This window comes from Rattus norvegicus, chromosome 13 (genome assembly GCF_036323735.1).
Source record: "Rattus norvegicus strain BN/NHsdMcwi chromosome 13, GRCr8, whole genome shotgun sequence".
NCBI classification, from domain to species: domain Eukaryota; kingdom Metazoa; phylum Chordata; class Mammalia; order Rodentia; family Muridae; genus Rattus; species Rattus norvegicus.
In genome coordinates, this window is record NC_086031.1 from 51,128,794 (window position 1) to 51,151,531 (window position 22,738).

At 42.4% G+C, this 22,738-nt stretch overlaps 1 long non-coding RNA gene across 5 annotated transcripts in view; it reads right to left on the minus strand.

The window, feature by feature from the left end:
* Positions 1–21,772, minus strand: part of LOC102548181 (uncharacterized) — a 31,593-nt gene extending 9,821 nt beyond the window's left edge. For 2 of the 5 annotated variants that reach the window (XR_005492481.2, XR_001840830.3), the window contains exons 1-3: positions 21,515–21,746; positions 11,571–11,643; positions 7,403–7,600 (exon numbers count right to left, since the gene is read on the minus strand). This is a non-coding gene — a long non-coding RNA (uncharacterized LOC102548181). Of the gene's footprint in view, positions 1–7,402; positions 7,601–8,982; positions 9,093–11,570; positions 11,644–21,514 lie in introns of all 5 variants that reach the window. The other 3 variants (XR_010057015.1, XR_358945.5, XR_010057016.1) reach the window with 3 other exon arrangements.
* Positions 21,773–22,738: the final 966 nt, after the last annotated feature.

Sequence of the window (22,738 nt, forward strand, 5' to 3'; positions counted from 1 at the left end):
CATATATTCATAATCTCATTACCCAGGAAGCTGATGCAAGAGAACTTCTATAACTTAGAGGTCAACCTAGGATACAGAATAAGACCCTGTTTTAACTACTTCCCTTTCCCCCAGACTTGAAGAGCCAGAAATGATACCTAAAAGGAGATTATTTCTAACAATAGAAAGAATGAAAAAATAACTGATGTCCTGTCTTTCAACCTACTGATTTTGCATATGTGCACATGGGCATAAAAATGAGCTAATGAGATCAGTAATAAGAAGTTGGTTAAGAGCACTGACTGCTCTTCCAGAGATCCTGAGTTCAATTCCCAGCAACCACATGGTAGCTCTCAACCGTCTGTAATGGGATCTGATGCTTTCTTCTGGTGTGTCTGAAGACAGCTGCAGTGTACTTAAAACACATAAAATAAATAAATCTTAAAAGGAAGTTGTCCAACTTCCTCCATTGAAGGGCTAGATTAGACAGGCCACTGGGTGGGGTGGGGGCAGTGTAGCAATTGTGTTAGGTTTTGAAGGATGAGTTGGATATAAATATGGTTGGAAGGTGTTTTGCGATTGAGAAGGAACGAAGAACAAAGACACACACTGACATTGTGAGCAATGGAACAAAGGAGACAAAGCTGTGCTGTGTTGGTTTGTTGAGGTTTTATATGAATCGGAGTCCTCATCTGGCTGGTAGCTGGGGATGGGGTGGGGAGGCGAATGTTGGAAGAGGAGATGGAAAAGCACACAGGAAGAGTTGATTGTTGGGATGGGAGCCAGAGTCCAATTTTACACATGTGGAGTTTGAGATGCCTGTTAAACTCTCTGGGTAAATTTACTGTTAGTTAGTTTTGTTGTTGTTGTTTGAATTTTGAGACAGAGTTTCACTGTGAAGTCCTGGCTAGCCTGGAACTCACTGTGTAGGCTGTCTTTGAACTCACAGACATCCACCTGCCTCTGCCTCCCAAGTGCTGGTATTAAAGGCATGAACTCTGGAGAGAAATCAAAGAGGACATGGATGTCTGATGAGAATTTGGGAAAGGTTTTGGAGTGGAGATACATGTTTTAAATCTTGGGCAACTAACAGCCTTTAATCATTACTGAGCTGGAGAACTATAAAACAACAGAATGCAAGTAGAGAGAGGAGAACACAAGTTAATGGGAAAGGTTGGGTCTGTAATGCAGAGAATGACTGTGCTTAACAAGATAGAGAGGAAGGGAAGGTGGTTGCTTTGGTCTGGGACACTTGAATTCCAACACATGGTTGGACAGTGTGAGATGTCGATCTGGAGCTGAGGAGACAGAAAGACGAGAGGCTGGTGGGGAAGGCACATTATGAACTTCTCAGCTGGGCAAGCAACAAGTGCCAAGGCTCTGATGAAAGTTGCAGTGGGAGAGTTGTTGTCCAGTGTGGTTTGGTAGAATAAGACAGGAAGGAAGCTAATGAGCAGATACACTATGCAAACCATCAGTGGGCTCCAAGTGCTTTGCAGATGAACAAAGTACCTTCCATCAACACGAAGGGAATTCTCTGTTGTCACAGTGGGTGGTGGCACCAGACACAAATGCAGTGTTGCTTGGTCTAAAGCCCACTCTCTTTCTTTAATAGCACAGAGTCTGAATGATTCCATCCCAATCTCTTTTGTGAGACAAGACTAGATTATGTAGGCCAGGTTACGTATCCCAGGTTGACCCGAAACATAGTATTTCTATGTCAGCCTCAGAAATGCTGAGATTATAAGGATGCATGACCATGTCTGCTTCATCATTTTTTTTTAAAGAGGTCAATCAATCAGGTTGTCGCACGCCTAATGTCCCGCCAGTAAGAATGACGCTCGGCAACAGGATTCTTCTTCGAGCAAGCCTTTACTGTGTTACAGCTCTTCTTAGTGTTACAGCTCTTCTCAGTGTTACAGCTCTTCTTAGTGTTACAGCTCTCTTGAACAGTGACTTCGAGCAGCAAAGTCGCTCAACTTATATACACAACAGTAAGCTAATTATCTCTCAGGGATTGGTGGGGCATGGATCACCCCACTACTTGTCCTCCAGGGATTGGCGGAGAATGAATCACCTCATTAGCATATTAACGGTCAACTGACACCTGGTGCATAAACCGCACATGTGCAGTACCGCTGTTCACCACTAGGGGGGAGCCCTAGCAAGGGGACAAGCCTGCACATGCGCAGTAAGTCGTTTATATCCAGACAAGGCTGGATGTCGGCGCCATCTTTGTTTCGCCGCGCCGCTCTCTACATCAGGTCACATATTTAGTTGGCTCAGGAGGTGGTTCTCAGGCCTTGTTATCTGATTATCTGACGTTCCACCCACCAGAACAGAGTAACAACAAAACCTTAGCAAAAAATCCCTAAGCTAATCCGTGACACCTGTGTCCCGCCCTGCTCCTCATAGGCAGTAAAGAGAAGTAAAAAGGGATGTCTTAGTTAGGGTGTCTCTTTTTCATGTTTGTTTTTTGAGACTGAGACGGAATTTCTTTTTGTAGCCTCGGTTGTCCTGGAACTCATTCTGTACACTATGTTGGCCCCAGACTCTCAGAGATCTGCCTGCCTTTGCCTCCTGAGTGCTGGGACTACAGGTGTATGTGTCACCACTTCCCGACACAGTTAGGGTTTCTATTGCTATGATGAAAACCCATGACCGAAAGCACACTGGGAAGGAAAGAATTCATTTGTCTCATGCTTCCACATTGCTCTTCATCATCAATGGAAGTCAGGACAGGAACCCAAACAGGGTAGAAACCTGGAGGTAGGAACTTATGCAGAGGCCATGGAGGCGTGCTGCTTACTGGCTTGCTCCTCATGGCTTGCTCTACCTGCCTTCTTACAGAATGAAGGACTACCAGCTCAGGGATCCCTCCACCCATAATAGCCTGATCACTAACTAATAAAATGCCTTACAGATGGATCTTATGGAGGCATTTCTTTATTGAAGTTCCCTCCCCTCAGATAACCCTCTGTGCTATCTTGTGTCAAGATCAAATAAGTCTGGCTAGCACAAAGGATTTCTAGGCTTTTGCTAAATCAGTGTTTCCTCAATTGTGGATTAGAGGCTAAATAGTCTGCAGCTGTTTTAAGTTCCCAAAGAATGCAGTCAACTTGGTACTGTACCTGTCAACACATCTGTGAACGTTACCAACACTTCTAGTCTTATCTATGTTGGGAATGTATTTATGATTGAGTTATTAGTGGCTGAACACAGATAATGGCTTACCATACTGTTGTTGCTTTAAGACATTGGTACTGCTATGGTGGTTTAAGCTCACCTTTCTCAGCTTTGCAAGGTCCTCCCTCAAAAGCCACTTGCCAGGATCTTCCATGAACTCTGCACATCTATTCATACCCACAGTTAGAAACCCCAGCTGCGAGCTCCCAACACTCCGTGACTCTTCAGTGAGTGAGTTAGGAACTAGCATCTTTATTAACAATCTAACAGAGCACTCAAGAGCCATTAGGGTGCAGAGTTGAATAGCATTCATACACTTCGAGAGAAATGCACTTCAGTCTGAAATATTCATTTGGGAGTTTTTCTTTAAAATTCACCACAAGTGGTCTCAATTTTGCTTGGCCGACCTAATCAATTCTACAACAATATATTTACATATCTATTTTTTCTAGGAGCTTAAACTACATCCTGCACACTATTTTGCTAATCTGTACAACACACTTTGGAGCCTAGGGGTCAAGCACCTGGCTTATGGGTTTCTTCACAAGAAAACTCAAAAGTATAATTTCTTAGCTAGGATAGAAACTGGTCCTCTGCTTCCCGTTTATTGTTTACAAGAACACATTTGCTATCTTGTTTTGTAGCTATTTATATTCCAGAAAACGCTTGGTTCTCTAGGTATCTTGATATCTCTGAAAGATCCATGTATGGGTGGGGGTGGGGAACGCAGGTAGAAGATTTATTTAATGACACGGTATCTTTGTAATTTACAAGCGAGCCTCGCTGTCTCCCCTTTAAGTTTAATCTATTGACAGTTGGCCTTAATATATTGACAATCATTTTCTCTCCAAGCTTTCTTCCTTGTTTAAAGTGCCTGGGTTGGGAGAGACATTACCTATTTAGCAATGGGAAATCAGCGCTTTTGCTGGCGTCAGGACATAAAGGAGTTATCATGGAGTTTCTGTCTCTTCTTTTTGGCCATTGGTGTTACAGGAAGGTGGTGTTCAAAGTGATTGATGTGGTGATTTTCCTTGGACATTGTCTCCCCGTGAACCAGCCAGGATACTAGCTATGTCCTTAATGACATTAGAGGGGAGAAAGCGCTTAGTTTCACATTATTTCAAAATGATCGCCTGTAACATTTGAAGCCTGAGTTGAAACATTTCTGTTTTGAATAATTTTTTTTTTAGTTTAAAGATTAATGAGGATAACCACTAGCAAATCTGTGATATGCAATCTAACTAGCTTGGATAGCTAAATAAATAAATAAATAAACAAGTAAATAAATAAATAGCTCTGTCTTTCGAGCCAGAGTGCACTATTCAAAGACAACCCTTTACAGCACTAACACAGGATGAAGTTGATCCTTAACCTTCTCATCACTAACCGTATTACTAGAGCAACTGTAAAAATTCCCAAGAGCTGTGTGCAGAAGTTTAGCTACACAGTAATTGAGGCAAACAAGGTCATTCTTACAGTATCTGTGTAGATGGTCTGGGAGCTGAACACACAGAATAGTCTTTTTTTTCTTTTTCAAGACAGGGTGTCTTGGTGTAGCCCTGGCTGTCCTGAAACTCACTCTGTAGACCAGGCTGGCCTCAAACTCTGAGATCCACCTGCCTCTGCCTCCCAAGTGCTGAGATCAAAGGCATGCACTACCATGCCCAGCAGAACATTGAGAAATTGAAGATCGGCTAATCCATGTTTAAGCAAGTAGACTTAAATTGTTTTTAATAATAGCTAATTATATGAGTTAAACTCTTCACAGCGGTAAGAGAAACATTTCAGCCCTCAGTAGTACTTGTTTCATTCTTTTTTCTTTTGCTCTTCTCTGAAAATATATTGCGTTTCTCACATACATTTACCTTGTCACCATTATGTATTATCTTGTAGCGCTAGTTACTTTTCTACTTGTGTGATAAACACTATGACCAAAAGTAACTTATGAAGGAAAGTGTTTGTTTTATCTTACAAAGTAACAGTTCCTCCCTGAGGGAAGTCAAGGCAGGATATCAGGGCAGGAGCTTGGAGACAGGAACTGTGGCAGACACCATGGAGGAGTGTTGCCTACTGACTTGTTCAGCTACTTTTCTTATACAGCTCAGTGCCACCTGCCTAGGGATGGTGCTGCCCACAGTGGGCTGGGACCTCCTCCGTCAAGGAAGAATTAAGAAAACATCTCAAAGACACAGGCCACGCTGATCTAGGTCTCTTCGCAACTGAGGTTCCCTCTTCAAGGTGACTGGGCTGTGCCAAGTTGCAGCAGAAACTATGACATTTATCTGTCATTCAAATATTCCTCATGTTGCTTCCCTGGACCTTCTCAAGTACTTGCAGTGGCTACCATCTTTCTTTTCAGTTTGCAAACCATTAAGAAATGGGATCACAGGGGATGTCAGGGAGAAAAAATAGAAAGCAACACCACAGGTGGATCCAGGGACTAAAGCAGATGGGAGAGGATAGACTTGTGAAGCGTTCTGGTGACAGTTTATATGGATTATAATAATGGACAGTATACAAATTGCAAGGAAGAAAAGAAATCCGGTATACATCCCAGGATTCTGATATTTGAGCTCAAGTAGAAGAAAGTGCTGTTCCTTTAAGGAAGGGAGGGAGGGAGAGAGGAAGGAAGGAAGGGAGGCGATGACCACAGATTTAGATGTAAGTTACTTGAAGTTTGAGATACCTTCAAGGTAATTGTGTCAGTTTGGAGGGTTATCTGTCTTTCTAACTAGGAAATAGATCTGAAACCATATTTTAGGCTAGGGAATAATTTTGAAGCTGTAGCTTATAGGTAGATGGACTAACCATGCTGTTTTCTTGTGTCTGGCTCAGCCCTGACGATCAGAGACCAGATGGGATTTCTGATCGAGGAAACGACATGTGGCTGAGCACTGAATTTGAGCATCTTTAATTTTTTGTTTGTTTGTTTCCGAGTCAGGCTTTCCCTGTGCTGGCTGTTCTGAAATTTGGTTTGTAGACCAGGCTGGTCTTGAACTCACATAGATCACCTGTTTCTGCCTCCTGAGTGCTGAGAATAAAGGTGTGCACGATCATGACTAGCTAAGGATCTTGGCTTTTTAGCAACAAGAGAGAGAGAGAGGGAAGAGGACGAACAACTATTTTTGAGTCATCTGCTCTAGGATCGGAGTTCTTGCTCAGATTATTGGATTCTTGTACCGTTCCTTTGGAAAACAAAGATCACACCAATACTTTGCTTCTAAGATGATGGGACTGAAACAAAGTAGGGAATGAACAATAGCATAGCGCCCACCCAGCCCATGGGCAGGGCCCTGTATGTTCTCAGTTTGTGTTCACCATCTTTCCTAATAAGCGTCTTTGTACATGGGCACAGGCATACAAGCGGCTTCCAATAATGTTTGTTGAATGAGTGAATATCGGTGGAACGACTGTAGATAGTTCTAACACTAGTAGATATTATAATAATAAACCTTCAAAGGAATAAATGTCATCTGAAAACTACTGTAGCCTTAGGCCAACATTTCAATATGTTGGTGCATTCAATCAAAATTTTAAGGCATTTCGTAAAATTATCCCAATAATGTTTGATTCTGGAAGCTCTGGGTTTGCAAGAGGTATTACATCATGTGAATCCTTTTATATTAAAAATCTTGTAGATATTTCCTATTTCACCTAGTTAAAAAATTCTGTAATTAATTCTTATTCAAGTATAACCAACTACTGTACATCAATACTATTTTCAATTCTCAAATCAATAACCTGTGTGGTTTTTTTTGGGGGGAAATCTAATTAGTCTCACTGAGGGGTTACTTTCTAACTCAGGGGAACAGCCCTCATGTTCCGGACGTATTGACTGGGAGGCGAGCCGGATGGAAACACTCTTTAACGGCCCCCTATGAGGTCAATTTAAGTGCTCTTGGCAATTCGTGGGAATGAGGGTAGATATGAGGCAACCTGTGTTCTTTTGCTCCACAGTTAGTCCCACGTTCTCTACAGTTGGTAAGACAAGCATTTCATATAGGGCACCAGTTCTGTGTCGGGGGGATATCGTTGCCTAAATTCAGGGGGATCATCAAAGAAACCAAACAACAAACCAAAATAACAAACAAACAAAAAACAAAACAACAAACAACAAAACCAAAGTGTGTCAGCGTAAGTTCTGGGACATTATTGGGTCTTTGAAAGTTATTTTGAAATGCCGCTGAAATAGAACGGGAAGCAGTGACAACGTCCACCGATCTGAAACAGAGCTAACCTCAGCGGCCATCCCTCCAGTCCTCTCCACACTCCTTGTTTCCTCTGCGCGTGCGCTACTTGGAACGAATGCGTGGCTCCCACATCTTCACGTGGTTCATGACGCTCAGAATTCAAGCTTTTGCTCTGGTCCTGTTTTCCCCATCTCATTATTCTGTATCGTGCTATCGGAGTCTTCTGTTTTTGCTGAGATCATAATCTGTGACATAGTATATTAGAACTCTTAATGAGTCTCTGAGAGATTCTAGACCTTAAAGATTCAGTCCGTAAATTGTTCTTTTTGTCTATCCCAGTGTTTTCCTTGGGAGAAAACACACACACACACACACACACACACACACACACACACACACACACACACACACACACTCTCTCTCTCTCTCTCTCTCTCTCTCTCTCTCTCTCTCTCTCTCCAAAGTAAAAAGAAAGGTGCATTGCTATGGCTTGGTGAAGCCATGCTTTCCTGGGTTATTCACTCTCTGGAGCTGATGCTTCCAACTCTCCCTCCCTATGCCTAGTCAGCCTTCTCCAGAGTATGCATGGTGACAGAGTGTATGGGGTGTACGCGGAGGCCTAGCGTTTTGGCTTGTTCTAAAGTCAGGGATTAAAATTTTAAATCAAAATTTCTACTTTTCATTAAAGATGCTAAAGAATGAGAAAAAGTTATCTGGATATCATCACTGGAACAATACTCAGAAATAGGGGATAATAATAAGTAGGAATATATTAACTAGAATGTTCTGTCAGACACTGTTGCATATGCCCCTATGCTCACAGACACCCGATGGCTACAGAGGTCTCTGTACAAGTCGGAAGCTATTTCCAAACCATCGGAGAGAGCATGGTGCTGGTTTCCTCTCCCTGCCATGTGCGTTGTACTGTGCTGTGGCTCTCTGAACACTTGTTGGGTTTGCCTGTGTTCATATTTCCGTGCTTAGCAGATTTTTAGATGAATTAGAACATCTCCAGTGGGACTTCTCCTTTCCCCATGTTCTGCAGCTTCACTCTCATTAAAATGCTCTCCCAAGCCAGCCTCAGATCAGAGCTATTTAAACACATGCCTTTTTTCCCTGGCTCGGTTGTTTGCTTTTAGGAAGCAGGCCAGGCCTTTTACCCACATTTTTTAATTTTGCCTTTTCTTTTCTTCTGGTGATTGAACCCAAGGTTGCACGTGGGGTCTTTGAACTCTTATAATTTTTCATACCACTTGGCACAAGCCTTGGCACATGGTTTGCTTGGTAAATACTGGTTCACATCAGTATTTACGAGCTGAATTTACTAGATCAGGAAAACTAATCGCCTGTCACCTCGTAGTCGCATCTAGTTTTGTCTCCAGTGCCGATCTACACGGACTACTTTATTAAAAAAGAGAGAGAGAGAGAGAGAGAGAGAGAGAGAGAGAGAGAGAGAGAGAGAGAGAGAGAGAAAGCCATGGAAAAGTTCAAAGTTACATCGAAGTATTCCCACAGCTGCACGGCTAACTTCTGAACTCCAGGCATTGATCTTTCATTTCTTTGGCACAGATTCAAAAGCAGATACGCTTAAGAGTGTGATACTCTAGCCAGGAGTGGTGGCACATACCTTTGATCCCAGAACTGGAAAAGTAGAGGCAGGTGGCTCTCTGTGGGTTTGAGGTCAACCTGGTCTACAGAGTAAGTTCCAGGACAGTCAGGGGCTACAGTAGAGAGACCCTGCTTCAAAAAAAGTGAGATACTTTAAGATAACCTGGTCCTTTACATCCGGTAGAAATGAAATGTCTATGTGCCTACTTTATAACCCAGAGAGGGGACACTCAGAAAAGGGCTATAACAGATCAGAATCTGGAGTTCAGAAAGCACTGCCTCTAGGCATGATGGGTATGCAGCTCCAACCAGTAAATCTTACAGTTCCAAACCAGCATTCATGAGTGGAACTCTGGGGAGCCTTGATAGTTCATACAATCTTCTCCCATTTGGTGAAGTCACTCCAGTTCCACAGAGACAACCCTCTGCACCCCTTGCGCACTCTAAGGACTGGAAGCAGAAGACAGTGGATAGAGTGTTCTACAATGGTGTCCCTCTAGGCATTCCTCTTCAGGGGTGTGCTGCCCTCTCTACCACTCTGAGGTTTGTTTTCAGCAGGCTTCGTTGCAGGATCTCCTCAACTTCTGGAGCTCAGAACAGCCTGACGCTCCAGTGTGTGAGTTCTCAGGAGAGAGGTGGTTTCACTATCTCTCTTGTACTACTGATGATAAAGTTAATGTGGTATTGCTAAGTCAAAATCAGATGAAATTATTATCTGCTTTTGCCTGCTATGGAGAGGAAAAGTGGAAGTTAGGGGGCCCAAGGAAGCAACTGCAAGCATTCAGATGACAGGTAATGGGGGCATAGTTACAATGAAGGTCATGGGATTGGTGAGGGAGGATGTAGTCCAGAGAACATGTTGAACTGAAATGAGTAGGGTTTGGAAAAATTGGAGGAAAAGAGGAATTCAGAGTAGACTTTGGACTTGGGAATGATGGAGTCTTTTACCAACCTGGAACTTTGCTTGAAGAAGCAGACAAAAAAAATCTTTCAGGTGTTTGGTATTTGCAAGTCCTAGAAGCTATCCAGGGGTACTACTGTTAAATACATTGTGGTAAATAGAATTCATTTCACAAGGGAAAGCAGGCTCATCTCTGGGCAGATCTGACTGGGAGTCTTTGATACAGGGGTGTATTTAAGTCATGGGATCAGACAAGGTCCTCCAGGAAGAGTGGTGGAGAAAGGCAGGTAGAGGAGGCTCAACTGGCTCTACACCTTTTGGTCTCTTTCCACAGGGTCTTCATGCCATAGCCCATGGAGAAAAGGACCCTGGGGCCTGTGTTTGTATGGCTTTCTTTCTTTACATTTCAAAAGCTTATAAAGAAGAACCCATAATAATATATATTGCCACGAAATCCAAAATACGTCTGATCTAGCATTTTAGACAAAAGACTTAGAGATCAACAAAGTATAGGCTCTGACACACACAAAGAAAACCAGAAGAGGATTGACAGAGGCAGGGGAGGACCCAGAATGGTCTGCTATCATGGAGGCCGTGAGAAGGAAGTGATTGACCAAACTCTCTGGAAGACACTGAGCTATGCCCCTTGCCAAGTAGATGGGTTTCAATAACTACAGTAGTCTCTACCACAGAAGGCTCAATGGGAGGAGTGTCTAAAGGAAAGAGGCCAAAGAACCCATGGACAAATGAGTAGGAAGATAGAAAATGGATCACAAGCAGAGACATCTCGTTCAATAAACATAACATTGAAGAGGAATGTGGCCAGAGAGGAGAGACACAGAGTGGAGCGGGTTTCCCCGAGAGGCTCTCATTGTGTAGTGGTAGTGGTGAGAAAGATGATAAGGCCAGTAGCAGGTCCCCCTTCTGTAGCACTCATTAGGTAGCAGATATGGTCCAGAACATTGTGAGTTCATGTTCCTGCTAGTCAGTAGGTAGTTACGTTACTCCTACTATAAGAGGAATGGAGTGACAAAGACATTAAGTAGATCGTCCAAATGTCACATAGTTCTCAGTAGGGCTGGCGTGGAACACAGAACAACTCCTCAGTTCATGCTAGTTGTCATTTGGGGGACAATAACTTTCAGAATCAAGTGGCCATGTGTTTTCACTCTTGACCCATTTCTTGCTGGCTATGTGACTTTAGGGAAGGCTTCTCATCTGTGAAAGGAAGAGGACATCTACCACTGAAGTGCTGTCGGAGTTAATTAATGAGTAAAGCATATGGCTTCACATGGAAAGCAGGCTATTCCGATTCCGAATGTGTTTTTCCATTTTATGTTTCTTCTCCATTAAAAACAAATTGGTTTGCAGATTTTAAGAATGTGTTGCTATTTAAGAGGGGATACAAGTGGAAACATCGTTGTATAGATACACTTATAAGGCTCAGTATTGGGAACCCAGATGTATATGATTTTAAAACGTGTGTACTGCTTTCCCCTTTCTGCAACACCTTGGCAGAAAGTCTCAGCTTGCTCTCTGATAGCGAATGGTTTCATGAGCATTTATCGTCATTTATTCTCTCATCCCAAATAAATAGGTGTTTGCATGAAAAATGCTAGATGCATCAGGATAATCTATTAAGCGATCTCACCACCTTCACATTCAAAAGATCCCTTGCATTTAAAAAAAATACACATTTTTCTCACCTTAAGATATCTTTCAATGGGGCCTGAGGAGGTAGCTCAGAAGATGAAGGAGTTGAGTTTGGTTCTCCAGATCCTACAGAAAAGCCAAGCACAAGGGGAGTGACCATTCCTCTAATCTTAGTACTTCTATGGAACTCCGACAGAAAAATGGAGACAAGATAATGCCCAGAAGCTTTGGGGCCATTTATCCTGGGGCATGCATCAGGAGCAAGGTGAGAGCCAAAACCCAAGGTTGTCCCATGATCATCACATGCACATGGGATGCACACGTGGTAGTACTAAACCTTTAGTTAGGTTTCGATTGGTGGTATTTGTAAGGAGTCTTTAATTCAAGACAGTTTTATTCTTGAAAGCAAAGGAGCTTGGTATAAAATTATTATATGATGGAGACTGAGCTAGAGTTAGAGTCTTGCATAGCATATCATGTTACCAAAGACGGTAAGTTGTCAATGCTTCTATGAAGAATGGTGTGTCTCCTCAGGGCTATCCTAGTTTATAAATCCCCATGCCTTCAGAAAGGGCATAGAGACAACAGAGATGCACATATTCACCTCTCTGTGGTATCCTGTGCAGAAGTCCAGACCAACTTTAACCAATGTGCACACATGACTCTTTCTGAGTTGCCCAGGTTGCTGGTTTCTGTATTTCTATCCCATTAGTGTCCATCATTGCCATAAAGCACAAGTCAAAAAACAGCCATTGATTGAAGGATGAATGGGTGATTATGATTGGACACCAAATAAAAACCAGAGTGTACTTTCCAGAGATAATTTCTGGACAGAACCTGCAGCTGTTGATCCTAAGCCTGTTTTTCCCATTACAAAACCCAAGTGATCCCAGAAGATTTGTTTTATATTGACATAAAAGTTTCCCCCATTATTCTTTAATCAGCGTTGAATGGCCGAGGCTCACGCTGTTTTGTCTATTTCCTTGTACAATAGATATGGATTCTCTTCTGGGTCTCCCTAAAGTGAACAATAGCATGTAAAACTCCCAGAGCTTCAATATATTGATTGAAAATGTGGCTTTATGTCCTTTACCACTCATAGCATCTGAAAGTTATATTTCTACAAGGGGTGTATTCGTGAAAGTGTTGAACAGTGGGACTCTTGCTGAGGACGGAGGAACAAGAGCTTCCTTTACCCTCCAGGAGCTAATAGAAGAGCGAGAACATTTTAACTGCCATAGATAATTGTATAATGCTATTTTAGTCAACATTTTGACTCACAAAAGGTTACATCACAAGGTTAAAAAACATTCTAAGTATAAGAAGATTGAGAACAAAAGGAATCGGAGAGAGTACATTTAGAAAATTTACAGAGGGATTTTAGTGATACTTTTCTTTTTGGTAGATGAGTTATGATTTTTTTTAAATGAGTGAAAAAGCAGACAATTACTAAATACCCCTAAAGAGATAATCCCTCTGAACTTTAAGGAGAACGATCCAATTTCAGATTAGCAGGTATGACGTTATGTTGAAATGCTATCAATCATTTTTAGGAAGGAAATTCCTAAAATATATTTTAAAAATATGTTGCTAAGAAAGTAAATTATAAGAGACATAAAGCAGTGGAATTTGCTTAAGTTTTCCCCTTAATACTAAACTTGAAAGGGCAAGCATTTTAAACATCTATGAGTCTTTAGTGCACATGTAATAAAGTGGTTATTGACATTGAAGGGAACACAAAGATCACAGAAAATCAAGCAACTCTCACACCCCGTGGAACAAAAAGCCTTTTTATATCACAGTGTCATGATTTTATTAGTATATTTGAAACATTTAAGTTGACATATAAAATTATATATGTGTTTATAAGCTATGATATGATGTTTTCATATATGTATAATTATGCAATATCTAATTAAGGTAAGAATTTCCATCTCCTCAAACATTGAATATTTCATTATGGTGACAGAATTTAAAATCCCTTCTCAAAGCTTTTGGGAAAAGTTAGTCGTTTCTATCTACCGGCATCTGTAGTCATACAGTAGGACACTAGAAACTTAGTTCTTCTATCCAGCATGGCCAAGTACATTGATAATACAAGTTAATATGCTTTGCGCTCTTCAACTTTTGTGACTCAAGAAATGTCAGCAAGCCAAAGGGAGCTGCCTTGAGTGGGGTGGATAAAAGGTGTTGACGGCGATCAATGATAGACGCTCACCACATGCTCAGCTAGAAAATTCGGTGTAGCCTCTTTGATGAAATCCCAAGAGTAGAGTGTGCTGCTGACTGGCCAATACAACTTTAAGAACCACCTCCCTCCCCTACTAATTTTTGAGACAATTAACAGAGTGGTCCTCGTGCTTTGGGAAACAAATGGGTCACAGTGGTCTGACTTAACTCATCAGTTCTTACCACAGGGTCTATTTAGGCACACTGCAGTCTCTCTTGCTGTATTCTACAATTCCTTTTGGCTGCCTACGGGGAAAAGATGAGAATTAAAATTCTTGCTTTGTGTCTAGAAAATATACAGCTGGTGCCAAAGTGACAATAATCAGCTGGCTGTTTGTTTGATTGTTTTGTCTAGGGTAGGAGGAATCCTAAGTGTTGCCTGCTAAGCAGGTGGCCTACACGCTGGTGACAGGAAAGGGCAAACACTAGCCTGAGGTGTAGGCAGTCCCAGTGTTTGAAAGGGAAGATCATGGATCGAGTCGTCATGGTGAATATGTTGGGCAGAGTAGAAAGAATGAAGAGCTCTGGAGTTTGTGTATTTTAGTGTGTACTGTCTGTCAGTCTTTCTTCAGGCTGAAATTTGACCCCAGGGCTTTGTGCATGTCAGGCAAGCACTTTATCACTGGGCTACATCCAGTTCCAGAGAGCGACTCTGGGCTCTTTCTTTCCTTCCCCTGTCCTTTAAAATGTTTCCTGCTGATAAGCTGAAGGAAAGACAGAGATTATTAAGAAAATATTACTTATAGGCTACTCTATTTCATATACATGAGATTTGTAGACTCAAGGGCAGGGGAGGGAAGGAACAGGAAAACATTGTCTTGTGCGACTCCTGAATTGTTTGTTCGTTTGCTCATTTATTATCAATTTTGAAACAGTGTCTCACTCTACAAAGCCTGGCTGGCCTGGAAGTCAACTCTGTAGACCAGGCTGGCCCTGAACTCACAGAGATCTGCCTGCCTTTGCCTCCCAAGTGTTGGCATTAGAGGCATGGGGCAGTACATCCTGAAACTCCAGAATTATTAATGGCTACTTCCGCTGTAGAATCGATTGGAAACTTCAGAATCATATATAAAACAAGCTCTGTAGTATTCATTTGGATTTATGTTTTGTTTTACAGTTTTCGGTAGCAATTACTGGAAGCAACTGTTGGTGTAAGTCTAGAAGGAAAGGTGCTGCTTTGGGGCTTGTGCTCTGGGCTCTTAATTCGCTAATGAGGTGCTCTGAGGAAAGCGTCTTTACTGTGATATGTGCTTTCTCCATTTTCAAACTGTGACAATGTACTACATGACTTCTAAGGTCTCTTCAACCGCTTGTCAGCCTATGTGTTTTGACTAAATTCAATGTTCTTCTCTTTCTCTTGGCGGACCCACTGAGCAGAAAGGAGGCAGCAGCATTTATTGGGTAGAGAAACGAGATGTTTGAAGACAAAACGAGTCACGAAACTGAAACCTAAAATAACCTGAGAGAGTTATGATATTATTCTCTCTTTAACTGTTTCGACTCTGTTGATTTGTCATCGGTGAGCGCAGGGGAGGATGCTGGGAAATAAGACCCAGAGAGTTGCTGTAGTCACTGTGCTTATAGACTGGAGATGAGAAGCTTAGGACATGGTTTAGTAGGAACGTTATCTTTATTTATACATATATGTCTGGACATGGTTCTTCAGTCTGGAAGCTGTTCACCACTATTAAGAGCAAGGAAGGATATGCCTACATATTCCCTCCTTATGGTGCCTAGTACTTAACCTCAGCCAGTCAAAATATGGATCAATGCCACAGAAAGACTTTCTATTGTTGTTATTAGTGTTCTGTAAATCAAACAGGATGGTGATAACAGGCAACACGGCACTGCATTACCCTGTGCAAATCCACCCGTGTCAAAGACAGTCAGCTTTATTATTGTAAAGGAAAACCAAAGCAACATGGTGTTTCAACAAATTGACTTTTGTAAATGGAAAATACAAATTAGTTCCTTGTGCTTTTTAGTTCAATTTTAGTTGCTGGCCTATGTGATGTGACTCTTGCCTTTTCCCCCCTTTCATTATTCTTGTCTTTGAGACAGAAGGATAGCACGCAATAATAAGGGTAGTTTGGGAAACACAGAGAGAAGGAAAAAAAGCTTTCTTTTATATTGAAACACAGAGAACATAAGTTCTGGCTTAATTCTCAAATATGGAGAAAAGGTGATGTAATGAGGGGTCCACATTGCCTATGCTGACCTAGAGGCTGAAAACATGGCTGCTGGGTTAAATCGATTGAGGACTTCCTCTTGGAATGATAAGGGCTCAGAGTGTTACACAAAACACTTTCATTGTAAACCACTCTTTAAATGAATGTGAATGACCAGGAAGAAATGAAGAGAGGACAGCAGAGTGAAGGCCATTTAGCCCATACAGCTGCTTTCCAGAGGAACCAAGAGCGACCACCTTAGTGTCACGTTATAGAGAAGGCAGAAGTCGATCTGTAGGGCGGAAGAGGGTCTGTAGGGCGGAAGAGGGTCTGTAGGGCGGAAGTGGGTCTGTAGGGCGGAAGTGGGTCTGTAGGGCGGAAGTGAGTCAGAGGGTGGAATGAGGTCTGTAGTACTCAAGCTAGTGTGTCCCGCCTCGGCTGTCAGCTGGTGCTCAGTGTGCGCCTGGTGCTGGTGATTGTTGAGCTTGTTCTCCGGAAGTAATGAAGAACTGAATGAATGAATGAATGAATGAATGAATGAATGAATGAATGTAATGAACATCTGGAAGAGACACAAGGTGGGAGGAGAAAAGATTGAAAATCACAGAAGGCTGAACTGAAGAGAAAGCTGAAGTATAACAGCTTTATCCCTCCTGAGTGGAAGAATCCCGACTCTCTTGAGACTCCGTTTACTTGGGTATAGTATAGGACCCCTGGACCCCTCCTCTCCTACTCCACCACTGTTGGTTGGTCTTGTTTGGATATCTGCCCCCAGGCCTTCCTGACATTTCTCCTCCCAGTTCTCTTCTGGGAGCAAGAAGCTGCTCTCTCAGGGAGTCCGAGTTTGTTTACCATGCTCCCTTTAACTGTCAACTGGGCTGTGCTAACAACACAATAGTGTCTTAATTAAGGAAATTGTAGATTATGGTGAGGGGATACAACAGCGTTCTCAATCTGTGGGTCATGACCTCTTGGAGGGGGAGTAATGACCCTTACACAGGAGTCACCTAAGACCACTCAAAACACAGATATTTACATTACTACTCATAAGTTCATTTTTATGGTTGGTGGTCACTACGACGTAAGCGCTATCTGGGAAGAGGTAACCTCAATAGAGAAAATGTTTCCATCAGACTATCCTGAAGGAAAGTTTGTGGGGGCATTTTCTTGATTAACGATTGATGTGGGGCCCAGGCCAGGAGGGGCAATACTACTTCTGGGCAGAGAGTCCTGGCAAGTATAAGAAAGGTCACTGAACATGATCCCGGAGAGTGGGACAGCTATCATGGTGACTGCCTGAGTTCTGGCTCTAACTTCCCTTGATACAGGAAGTTGACATAGTAATGGTGTTTTATCACAGAGACAGAAAGCAAATGGAAAAGCAAAGCACCTACAGCAACATAGATTTGGGGCATGACTTCCTGGCTGCACCTTCTTTTAACTCTCAGAAGGTAGGAAGAGACATGGAAAATAAACTGTGATCTCCACATAAGTAAGGTTAGTCAGATAACTGTCAAAACACTTTGATGTTCACAGAAGAACATTTTGCCTGGAGTCAATACTAATGGGGCCATGAAATCTCCAGGGCACAGCCAGGAAAACCTCTGGTGTGGACTACAGAAGGATCTGGGGTCATTTGAATATCCCCATTGTGAAGAAGCATGGGGCTTTATATGGGGGGGGGGGAGAAAGGGAAGAATTTATTAGAATCTGAGAGAAAGCTGATTACAGATGAATGTAGAGAAGGGTCATATTAAGAAGATTAAGGAGGCTGGGCCCCATTTTCCACAGGGATATTCTAATACGGACACCATCCCAATCAGTGGTACCCAAAGGCGATCCTGCCCTTGCTGTGTCTCTCCTGCTAAAGAGTGAACTCAGGCATTGGCCAAAGGTAACAATAAATATTCAAGCCTTTATTATCAATGTTTGATAGCCGCATAAAACATTTATATTCATGTGCTATTTCGTTTGCTGAGAAGATGCAGGTGGTTTTAAAGGTGCTACTGGTAGATCATTTTTAAAGAGAAGATCTAATTATCTTCTTACCAATTTCCCTTTGTTAAAGCTGAGCAGGGTGTACCACACAAAGAGGAATTACGCCGGGAGAAGGGCTGGGCCAGGCGTGCTTACCTTTAAGTAATTTGTTCTGCATCAAGGTCGGCAGCGTAGAGGCGGCTGTGTTCTGCCTCTTGCTTAATTTCCTATTTAACTTCCTTCACAATCTTTCCGTGATTTACAAGCAAACGCGCACAGACATTTTGGCAATTACAAAAGCTATTTTCAAATGATAGAAAGCATTAACACGGGAGCTAGGACATTAAGAATTTCTTCTGCACCGATGCAGTGAGACCTTGTTCTTTATGTAGATGTCTTTTGTGTGGTATAAAAAGAAAGGGACTGCAGCCTTCCATTAGCCAAGCTCATTTATACTGACATCACTATGCTTTAACAATTTTATAATTAACACCGGTCATTCATGAGTATTTAAACATTATTCAACAATGGTGTTGGTAAAAAAAAAAAAAGTACTCTGTGACTATCTGTAGATTTTAAATTTCTCATGGGGGCCTGGAGAGGTGGTCAGAAGTTAAAGAGGATCAGTTTTGGGGTGCAACCCATCCAGGTTTGAATTTCCTCTTTGATTACTTACTATGAGGGTGACCTAAGGCACACAAGTGTCTGAGTTTTAATCCCCCCATCTGTAGAATAGCACCAACGATGCCTATTTTCATGGTGATTGTGAAGATGAAACCGGGATAACATTAATAGAAATTTTTAGTATAAGGGATGGACAGCAATCTGTCTGCTCAATGGCAGGTGTTGTCTCCCATAAACAATAGTTTATTCTAGTTTTCGAGGCAGAAATAGTAAGTCACCATTGTCATTCTGTCTGGCCACTTCATAATTTTTAAATTTATTCTTGGCACATAAAGGCTATTTTTTGAAAAATGTTCAACTACTTTCAAAAACTAGTAACTTAACTCTAATGCCTGGGTAATTGTAGTCCATTTTAAAGACCTAGCATTGAAAAAGTGCATAAATACACAATTTTAAATGGTCTAGGATAACCAAGTGGACAACTAGGAGGGGCAGAAGGAGAAGGTAAAGAAGTTTGTGTAGGGTATACTCAAGGGCATGATAAGCTTGCCTAAAGGCATGTCCTTATGTGCTCTAAACACACACCAATGAAAAAGTTTCAGGGTCCATTGTGTGACAGAGGTGCATCCTCAGCTGTGTCTGATTTCTACCTGAGTCTTCTTTTATATAAGTACTTTTATTCTTACCTAGCAATGCTTCGGTTAAAGCATACATGGACAGTTTTGATCTCTTTCTGATGGGTTTAAACATGTCCCCTCCTGAGTGCCTGGAGGTCTGACACAATGTGAACCAGGCACGTAATAAATAATTAAATCTATGTCTTTAAGGAAGCCAAAAATAATACTCTTGATAATGACTCCTCGAAGTACAAAGGGCCGTTCAGCCACCCAGTTGAGACACATGCTAATTAAAAATTGAAAGTCATAAGTAATTGAATATTGATTCCTGAGTTCCTGCCCTGAAAGGTGAGTTGAAGATGTGTGAATCTATGCAGGAAAGAAAGCCTTCTGCAGGCATCTGGAAGGATCAACGATAGATAGATAGCCCTTGGTAAGCCAGCAGTTGTGGTTGGAAGGATCGCACATCACCAAGAGCACTAGCAGACTGTCTTTCTGCATGCTGTTCTGGTCATTGTGTGCAGCACACAGTGGGACAGATACAGGCCATGGGAAGAGAGCACCGTGCCAATCCTGGGCGGCTGGACATGAGGCTGGCAGCATGATGAGAGACTATAAAGTGTCTCTACTGCAGGTGCAAAGTATTGGTATTATGATTATTATGATTATTGTAGCAGAAAGACTACAACCTAAAGAATTTATATTTGATTCTGATGATTACTTGAAGATGTGCTCATTATTTTAAATTTGGCAAAAATCAGAGAAGCATAACAGGAGATAGATAATAATCACAGTTTTAGGTAGTAATGTTCATTTTGGTGAATTTCCTTCTAGTCTTTTTTTCCCCCCTTTGGCTAATAACTTTACATAACATTCAGGGCATCAGATAACAGAAGACGATGTGAGAAGAAACTTAGCTAAAAGAGACGGATAATGAAAATAAAAAATTAAAACATTCACACAAATAACTGCATTCAAACAACCATAACCATGTTCTCCACCTAGTAGGTTAGCAAGGATGAGGGGAAAGGGAACACTGGCTACTAGGCTAGTAGTATGCCACTTAGGCAAAGGCATTCTTCCAATGCTGGGGGGCATGGAAGCAACCCAGTCTCCCTGGTGCTGACACAAAGTGGAAGAACAAAAGGGTTTTATCAAATACCCAAGTCCCAACAGCCAGTTTGTCTGCCAGTAGGTCAATGTACAAATAAGGCTCCTTATCGGGGGTTTGGGGGGATCATTAATTTATCTCTCACCTGAAACAACCGTACAAATGCCTTCTCTAGAAATAATTATGTGAACTTTTCCTATCGTCAATGAAAACACAAAGATGTATAGACTCGGAATATAATAAATCAAAGGCTATTCATAAGTACACCTGGCTTCCTGAGCAGTGAAGTACACACGGTCTCAACCCATCTAGGAACCAGTTCTACACACACTTGCTTTTACACCATCAGTAGGAATGCCAGCCCAATGCCAGAGTACCCACAAGGCTGTTACCCCTAAGAGGGTTTGAGAACCCCAGGGGTCTTTGTACAAGACCAGAAACTGTTCTAAACTGCTCGGAAACTTTTGATAAATTATAGTTAATTAACCTACTCATCACCGTAAACTCTTAACAGTCCATCCTCCTAGCTGCCCTCCCCATTCCACCTGGCCTCTGCTAATGACCACGCCCCTCCAGCCTCTGTGGTCCTATCTCAGGTTACACATGCTCGTAAAGCACGTGACTTTGGTCTTTCCATGCCTGGCTTATTGCACTCAGTATAATGTCCTCCAGGTTCATTCTCATTGTTGGAAATCACGGAATTTCCTCCGCGTGTGTCAGTGGTGGTCATATATGTGTACAGTGTATGAGGGGTGGCATTGACACTTGTAGAGACTAGGCAGACAGCCGCCTAACTGTGCTTTATCACTCCCTGCCTTATTCCTTTGAGACAGGGTCTTTTACAGAACACAAAGATAGAGTGGCAACCAGCAAGCTGCCCCTCAGGACTGGTGTTATAAGCAAATACCAGGCTTCTTATGGGTGCTGGGATTGAACTCAAACTATCATTTCAGCAATCATTCTTAATCCACTGAGCCATCTCTCTAGCTATGGATTTCTTTCTTTTTAAATGCTGGTTTACCACTGGGTATGTGCAGTGGGAAATATTAAATAAGAATCCCATGCTACCGCCGTCAAGGCACCGGCGGGCAGGCCTGTTCTCAGCCCAGCCAACCTGTTCTCATCTCGGCAGACTCCCTGACCCGGAGCTCTGAAATCTCTCTAGCTGACTCATTAAGTTCCCATGGTGGGTTACTGCCACCCAGCCCCACACTTCCAAATTCCCCACAGTTGGGATGCGCTAATCGCAAACCCACGCTTTGCCACCATACCTTTCTCTCTGGAAATCAGTTGAGTTGCTGTGTGAAGGAAAGCACCACACAAACTTCGTTTAGAATCAGCAGGTAACCCAATCGCTGGGCACAGCAACTAGCATCCTAATTTGTAAGCTATTCTAAGTTACAAATCCTCTGGTAGCCGATCCCGGTGGAATGGCCACCTGAACCGGGAACTTCCATTACTTAGTTTCATCTCCATCAACTCGGTCCAAAAGCCTCCCCTCTTCCTTCCTCTGACCCGGAAGTCCTGCCTACTCCTTGCCCAGTGATTGGTCCTCTGGAATCTTTATTCATTAGGGCAATGTTCTGCCACAGGTATGCATGTCGCATTTCCTTTATCCAGTTGTTCCTGAACCTGGACTAGCAAAGGAAGTTATAGGAAGTAGAGACTTGCTGGTGTCACTTCTTCCTAGCCTTTATCTTCAAGGATAGTTTTCCAATAACACCAAACCCATGCATCAGATAGTTTAGAAATACAGACACATCTTTGGATTCAGGTCCTTATAGAGTCCCATTCTTTAAATTGAAAAATAGCCTACAGAAATTACGACAACAACCAACCCCGTAACTCCACGGCCTTGTTGCAACTCATGTTGGCTTACGTCATTTATCCCCTCAGTGAGGACACTTTCCTGCCTTTTAAGTATAGGCATGTTCTGCCCACAGACCAACCAGTCAGCATCCATTTGCACCTAAGTTTCTTTTACAATTTCATTTAAAAATTTTAGACCTCTAGGTTCTGTGGAGATGGGTCAGCAGTTAGAAGCACTGGCTGCTTTTCCAGAGGACCTAGTTTCAGTTTCTAGCGTCTACGTGGCGGCTAACAACCGTCCATGACTGTAGTTCCTGGGGCTCCATGGCCCTCTTCTGACATCATCGATACTGAACATGTGTGATGCACAGACACACATGCAGAAAAAACATCCATTTGATAAATGAAATTAAATCTTAAAAATCTGAACCCACCAAGTAAACCTTTTAGACTTCTATAAGGGCTTCTCTCAAACGGTCGAATTGTCTACGGGTTTTGTCACTGACAGAAAAGGCTGGGCTGGGGTTTACATTTCTTCTTCAATGGTGTGAGGACAGCCTTTCTGTATCGAAGATGCTAGCATGAAGTGGTGAAGGCTCTGGGTAGGCACCAGTTTGACTTCTCTACGTTCAAGGAGCCGTCTTCAGCAAAGGGCCCCGCCGTCAGCTTGTGGAGAGCAACCTACA